Source organism: Triticum dicoccoides, chromosome 2A (genome assembly GCF_002162155.2).
Source record: "Triticum dicoccoides isolate Atlit2015 ecotype Zavitan chromosome 2A, WEW_v2.0, whole genome shotgun sequence".
In the NCBI taxonomy this organism is placed as follows: domain Eukaryota; kingdom Viridiplantae; phylum Streptophyta; class Magnoliopsida; order Poales; family Poaceae; genus Triticum; species Triticum dicoccoides.
The window spans coordinates 758,517,451-758,525,057 of record NC_041382.1 but is presented as its reverse complement, the minus strand read 5'-3'; positions in this window follow the sequence as shown (position 1 = coordinate 758,525,057).

Sequence of the window (7,607 nt, the reverse complement as noted above, 5' to 3'; positions counted from 1 at the left end):
CATTATTTTCTGACCTTCACAGATGATTTGAGCAGATATGGGGATATCTACTTGATGAAACATAAGTCTGAAACATTTGAACAGTTCAAAGAATTTCAGAGTGAAGTGGAAAATCATCGTGACAAGAAAATAAAAGTTTCTACGATATGATCGCAGAGGTAAAATATTTGAGTTACGAGTTTGGCCTTCAATTAAAACAATGTGAAATAGTTTCACTACTCACGCCACCTGGAACACCATAGTGTAATGGTGTGTCCGAACTTCATAACCGTACTTTATTAGATATAGTGCGATCTATGATGTCTCTTACCGATCTACCACTATCGTTTTGGGGTTATGCATTAGAGACAGCTGCATTCACGTTAAATAGGGCACCATCTAAATCCGTTGAGACGACACCGTGTGAACTATGGTTTGGCAAGAAACCTGAGCTGTCGTTTCTTAAAGTTTGGAGTTGCGATGCTTATGTGAAAAAGTTTCATCTCGATAAGCTCAAACTCAAATCGGAGAAATATGTCTTCATAGGATACCCAAAGGAGACAGTTGGGTACACCTTCTATCACAGATCCGAAGGCAAGACATTCGTTGCTAAGAACGGATCCTTTCTAGAGAAGGAGTTTCTCTCGAAAGAAGTGAGTGGGAGGAAAGTAGAAAACTTGATAAGGTAATTGTACCTTCTCCCTTATTGGAAAATAGTTCATCACAGAAATCTGTTCCAGTGATTACTACACCAATTAGTGAGGAAGCTAATGATGATGATCATGTAACTTCAGATCAAGTTACTACCGAATCTCGTAGGTAAACCAGAGTGAGATCCGCACCAGAGTGGTACGGTAATCCTATTTTGGAGGTCATGTTACTTGACCATGACGAACCTACGAACTATGAGGAAGTGATGATGAGCCCAGATTCCGATAAATGGCTTGAGGCCATGAAATCTGAGATAGGATCCATGTATGAGAACAAAGTGTGGACTTTGGTGGACTTGCCCGAGGATCGGAAGCCATTGATAATAAATGGATCTTCAAGAGGAAGACGGACATGGATAGTAGTGTTACTATCTACAAAGCTAGAATTGTCGCAAAAGGTTTTCGACAAGTTCAAGGTGTTGACTACGATGAGAGTTTCTCACTCGTATCTATGCTTAAATTTGTCCGGATCATGTTAGCAATTGCCGCATTTTATGAAATCTGGCAAATGGATAAACAAAACTGCATTCCTTAATGGATTTATTAAAGAAGAGTTGTATGTGATGCAACAAGATGGTTTTGTCAATCCTAAAAGTGCTAACAAAATATGCAAGCTCCAGCGATCCATTTATGGACTGGTGCAAGCATCTCGGAGTTGGAATATACGCTTTGATAAGTTGATCAAAGCATATAGTTTTATACAGACTTGCGGTGAAGCCTGTATTTACAAGAAAGTGAGTGGGAGCACTACAACATTTCTGATAAGTATATGTGAATGACATATTGTTGATCGGAAATAATGTAGAATTATTCTGCAAAGCATAAAGGAGTGTTTGAAAGGAGTTTTTCAAAGAAAGACCTCGGTGAAGCTGCTTACATATTGAGTATCAAGATCTATAGAGATAGATCAAGATGCTTGATAAGTTTTTTTCAATGAGTACATACCTTGACAAGATTTTGAAGTAGTTCAAAATGGAACAGTCAAAGAAAAAGTTTCTTGCCTGTGTTACAAGGTGTGAAGTTGAGTAAGACTCAAAGCCCGACCACGGCAGAAGATAGAAAGAGAATGAAAGTCATTCCCTATGCCTCAGTCATAGGTTCAATAAAGTATGCCATGCTGTGTACCAGATCTATTGTATACCATACACTGTGTTAAGAGAGGGAGTACAATAGTGATCTAGGAGTAGATCAATGGACAGCGGTCAAAATTATCCTTACTGGAATAAGGACATGTTTCTCGATTACGGAGGTGACAAAAGGTTCGTCGTAAAGGGTTACGTCGATGCAAGTTTTGACACTGATCCAGATGACTCTAAGTCTCAATCTGGATACATATTGAAAGTGGGAGAAATTAGCTAGAGTAGCTCCATGCAGAGCATTGTTGACATAGAAATTTGCAAAATACATGCGGATCTGAATGTGGCAGACCCGTTGACTAAACTTCTCTCACAAGCAAAACATGATCACTTTTTGGGTCTTAATCACATAGCAATGAGAACTAGATTATTGAATCTAGTAAACCCTTTGGGTGTTAGTCACATGGAGATGTGAACCAATCACATAAAGATGTGAACTATTGATGTTAAATCACATGGCGATGTGATCTAGATTATTGACTCTAGTGCAAGTGGGAGACTGAAGGAAATATGCCCTAGAGGCAATAATAAAGTTATTATTTATTTCCTTATATCATGATAAATGTTTATTATTCATGCTAGACTTGTATTAACCGGAAACATAATACATGTGTGAATACATAGACAAACAAAGTGTCACTAGTATGCCTCTACTTGACTAGCTCGTTAATCAAAGATGGTTGTGTTTCCTAACCACAGACAAAGAGTTGTTATTTGATTAACGGGATCACATCATTAGTTGAATGATCTGATTGACATGACCCATTCCATTAGCTTAGCACTCGATCGTTTAGTATGTTGCTATTGCTTTCTTCATGACTTATACATGTTCCTATGACTATGAGATTATGCAACTCTCGTTTACCGGGTGAACACTTTGTGTGCTACCAAACGTCACAACGTAACTGGGTGATTATAAAGGAGCTCTACAGGTGTCTCCAAAGGTACATGTTGGGTTGGCGTATTTCGAGATTAGGATTTGTCACTCCGTTTGACGGAGAGGTATCTCTGGGCCCTCTCGGTAATACACATCACATAAGCCTTGCAAGCATTGCAACTAATGTGTTGGTTGTGAGATGATGTATTATGGAACGAGTAAAGAGACTTGCCGGTAACAAGATTGAACTAGGTATTGGATACCGACGATCGAATCTCGGGCAAGTAACATACCGATGACAAAGGGAACAACGTATGTAGTTATGCGGTCTGACCGATAAAGATCTTCATAGAATATGTAGGAGCCAATATGGGCATCCAGGTCCCGCTATTGGTTATTGACCGGAGAAGTGTCTCGGTCAGGTCTACATTGTTCTCGAACCGTAGGGTCCGCACGCTTAAAGTTACGATGACAGTTTCATTATGAGTTTATGTATTTTGATGTACTGAAGGTTGTTCGGAGTCCTGGATGTAATCACGGACATGACGAGGAGTCTCGAAATGGTCGAGACATAAAGATCAATATATTGGAAGCCTATATTTGGACATCGGAATCGTTCCGAGTGAAATCGGCATTTTACCGGAGTACCGGAGGGTTACCGGAACCCCCCGGGGGGTTATTGGGCCTACATGGGCCTTGAGGGAGAAGAGAGAAGGAGGCAGGAGGTGGCCGCGCGCCCCTCCCCTTCTTAGTCCGAATAGGACAAGGGAAGGCCCCCCCCTTTTCCTTCCCCTCTTCCTCCTCTTTCCCCCCTTCTCCTTCCCCTCTTCCTCCTCTTTCCCCCCTTCTCCTTCTCCAACTAGGAAATAAGGGAGTCCTACTCCCGGTGGGAGTAGGACTCCCCCCTGGCACGCCCCTCCTTGGCCGGCCGCCCCTCCTTGGCCGGCCGCCCCCTCCCCTTGGCTCCTTTATATACAGGGACAGGGGGGCACCCTAGGACACACAAGTTGATCTTCGTGATCGTTCCTTAGGCGTGTGCGGTGCCCCCCTCCACGATATTACACCTCGTTCATATTGGAGCGGTGCTTAGGCGAAGCCCTGCGACGGTTAAACATCAAGATCGTCACCATGCTGTCGTGCTGACGAAACTCCTCCCCGAAGCTTTGCTGGATCGGAGCCCGGGGTGCGTCATCGAGCTGTACGTGTGTCAAGAACTCGGAGGTGCCGGAGTAACGGTGCTTGGATTGGTTGGACCGGGAAGACGTACGACTACTTCCTCTACGTTGCGTCAACGCTTCCACTTCAGTCTACGAGGGTACATAGACAACACTCTCCCCTCTCGTTGCTATGCATCACCATGATCTTGTGTGAGCGTAGGAAATTTTTTGAAATTACTACGTTCCCCAACACATGCGTCATCCAAGGACCTGCATGTGACGCCTAGGGGCATGCATGTAACGCCCAGGGACCTGTCTGCAAGATCCAGAGTGCATGCGGGTCAGCCAGTTCAACTGGCATGGCTGCCGCCGGAATCCCATGATGTGAAGATAAATGCAGATGGTGGCTTCTCTAAGATCGGTGACAGGGGTGCCTTGGCCGTGGTGTGCCGAGACAAACAGGGTAACTATCTGGGAGCTTCTGCCATCATTTTTGAAGGTTGTTTGGATCCAGCAATTCTCGAGGCACGGGCATGCAGCAAGGCGCTAGCACTCGCGATGGATTTAAATGTTCGATCCGTTTGTGTGGCGTCAGATTGTCAGGAGGTGGTGACACGAATAGCTGATGATTCCCTGTGTAGGTTCTTTCCTATCTTACAAGATATCAAGCATCAAAGGAGGTCTTTTAGTAATGTTGAGTTTATTTATGACAGTAGGAGACACAATGGAGAGGCTCATGCCTTAGCTAAGGCAGCGGCATCTCTCTCTCCCGGGCGCCATGTGTGGCTTGCTATTATGCCCGAAATTATTTGTATTCCAATGTTTTTGAACGTGCAATAAAGAGTACAGATCAGCTCAAAAAAATATCCTCAAAAAAATTATGTATTATATTTTTTTTGAAGAATTTTTTTGGTATTCCAGGGAAGTCTCAGGAATACCCCCAGCGCCGCCGCTGCCCGGGCGGCCGGGGTGCGGTATTGTAGCGGTGTTATGGGGAGGAGCGCGCATAGTCAGGCCTCGGAGATGTAGCCATGATGGTGAACCTCGTTAAAAAATCTTGGTGTCGTGCTTGTGTGATTGTTTGGTCTTTGAATGATCAATGGTGGCCTCGGATTAGTTCTAACAAGTAGTATCATGAGCTAGGTTGTTCAGAAGCAACAAATGTTTGATCAAGAGGAGGATGAGAGAAGATCGTGGCTGGAGAAGTTGACACAGGGTGATGTCCGTCGACGAGAAATAGGCAGCGGAATCGATCGATCGTTTGTTCCACGGAAGCAATCGGAAATAGGCTAGAGATTCGGCGGAACATATCATGTGCGGCATACGTGAGCCCACAGGAACCTATGGCGGCGGCGGATGGATCGATCAGGGGCAGGGCTGGGGGCGCCCATATTCCAGATTTTTTTTGAAACTATGATGATTTTTATAGCAAATTCGGAAACTATACACATTAATGGAGAAAAATCAAAAGTATCACCCCGCCGGCCTCCTGTTGGCCGAAAAGGGACTTTTCGGCCTCCTGTTGGCCGAAGAAGGACTTTTCGGCTAACCGTTGGCCAAAAAGGACTTTTCGGCCAAGCGTTGGCCAAAAAGCACTTTTCGGCCAACAGTTGGCCAAAGAGTCCCTCTTCGGCCAACACCTGCTCTACTGTTTCAAAAATTCATATCAAATAGGATTTTTAGTATTTTAATTTGATTCTTTTTGCATTAGATTAGAAATTTTATGAAGTTTCTGTAAATATCAAGTTTGACTAGATTTGAAAATTTGAATTTAATTTTTTCATGAATTTGCTCAAATAACTAGATTGCCTATAATTTGAGTTAGGAGTATTTTTTAAGATGATTCTTTGTGCTACTGGTTCTTTGTGAATTTGTTTATCAGTAGTAATTAATTGGCGAATTTTATAATTATTTAAATTAGGTTTTTATGAAAACAGTTCTGTTTTAGTGTTTGTTAGGTTTTATGCTATTTCTTTTAATTTTAATTGCTTTAAATTTTTTTCTTTAGTTTTTTGACATATTCTTTTTGTTTCTGTTTAGTTATCAGTAGCTATTTTATTTGTAGTATTTTTTGTATTTTATTTCTTTTATCCTACTAAAAAACTTGTTTTGAGCTTCATAGGAGTTTATATTTAAAAGTGCCTTGTAAATCCTGTACAACCATTGCCGTTTTATACATGAAAAAAATACTTTCCCGCAATCTTTTTCCCTTCATTTTCTTTGCCGCCATTTTATTTCCCGCCATTCTCTCCCGCCACACTAAGGAATGCTGCATCGACGGAGGATGACGATGATGCCTTCATGTGGAGTGAAACACTGTGTGAGAGAAGTCATAAGTGTGAAACACTCTCCGATGATGATGACGAAGCTGCAAACACTTATGACTTCTCTCAGACAGTGTTTCACACTCCACCAGCAGCACCGACGCAGGAGACACAGACCGTGTCAGACGATGTTATCTACGATCGTGGACACCATGAGGCTCGTTTTATAAGTTGAGAAGTGAAGATGGCGAGAAAGAAGATGGCGGAAAAGAAGATGGCGGGAGAGAATGGCGGGAAAGAAAATGGAGGGAGAGAATGGCGGGAGAAAATGGAGGGAGAGAATGACGTAAAAACCTAATTTTAAATAATCCTAAAATTGACCAATTAATTACTACTAATAAACAAAGTCACAAAGAACCAGTAGCAAAAAGAATCATCTAAAAAGAATACTCCTAGCTCAAATTATAGGCTATCTAGTGATTTGAGAAAATTCATGAAAATTCAAATTCAAACTTCCAAATCTAGTCAAACTTGATATCTACAGAAACTTCATAAAATTTCTAATCTAATGCAAAAAGAATCAAATTAAAATACTAAAAATCCTATTTTATACTCCCTCCGTTCCTTGATATAGGGTGTATAGATTTTTGAGAAAAAATCTGAAATATAAGGTGTATTGCATTGCACCACTCATTAGGATAATTATTTTTAGAGATTTGATTACATTTCCTTATATTAGGCAAGGTCCTCTGTTTTCTCATGTCAATTAGTCAGGTGAAATCTCGCCCAAAAGTTGTGAAATTTTCCCTCCACGTGTGTTCTTTAATTTTCGTGCCAAAAACTAGGAATGGAGGGAGTATGAATTTTCTAAAAAGTAGAGCAGGTGTTGGCCGAAGAGGGACTCTTTGGCCAACTGTTGGCCGAAAAATACTTTTTGGCCAACTGTTGGCTGAAAAGTCCCTTTTCGGCCAACAAGAGGCCGACGGGGTGATACTTTTGATTTTTCTCCATTAGGGTGTATAGTTTCTGAATTTGCTATAAAAATCATCATAGTTTCAAAAAAAATCCATATTCCTCACATTACACGAGACGAGGGGGGATTCTCGCGTCCAGCCCCGCCGCCGCACGCCACCCCACATGAATCGAGAGAATCCCCCTCATCGACGGACCAATGTAGCGAACCGGGGCCGGCCTACTGAAGCGAATTTTTTAAAAAAAACAGAGTTAAAAAATTTATCTAGCTGGGGTTCAATCAAAAATTTGCCTAGTTGGGGTTTGCTACTTCTTGAGCTTGTGTTGGTATTTTTTTTGAAGAGGAAAGAGTGATGCAGCAAAGTAGAGATAAGTATTTCTCTTAGTTGAGAACCAAGGTATTAATCCAGTAGGAGATACAAGCAAGTCTCCAATTTATGCACCTGCACAAGCAATCAAACACTTGCACCCAACGCCATAAAGGGATTGTCAATCCCTCTATGCTCACTTTT